Source organism: Halyomorpha halys, unplaced genomic scaffold, assembly GCF_000696795.3.
Source record: "Halyomorpha halys isolate HHAL.00 unplaced genomic scaffold, Hhal_1.1 Scaffold552.1, whole genome shotgun sequence".
In the NCBI taxonomy this organism is placed as follows: domain Eukaryota; kingdom Metazoa; phylum Arthropoda; class Insecta; order Hemiptera; family Pentatomidae; genus Halyomorpha; species Halyomorpha halys.
Genome location: NW_027106510.1, coordinates 287889 through 288135, shown reverse-complemented (window position 1 = coordinate 288135; position 247 = coordinate 287889).

The window sequence follows — 247 nt, the reverse complement described above, 5'->3', positions numbered from 1 at the left end:
TCTATCAATGGGTAGATTCTCCACACGTTTATATCATGTCACTATGTCACCTACAGCAAATTTACTTGTTTTATATATTTGTATACAGTTGTAAATAACAATAAATAAATTATTAAATAAATAATAAAAAAATTTATAATTTTTATCACTTTATTTATTACATTGTACTTCATATGGAAGGGATGTAAATGTTTATAACAATTTGTGTATTTCATATAAAACTTTGATATACTTAAAAATATATACA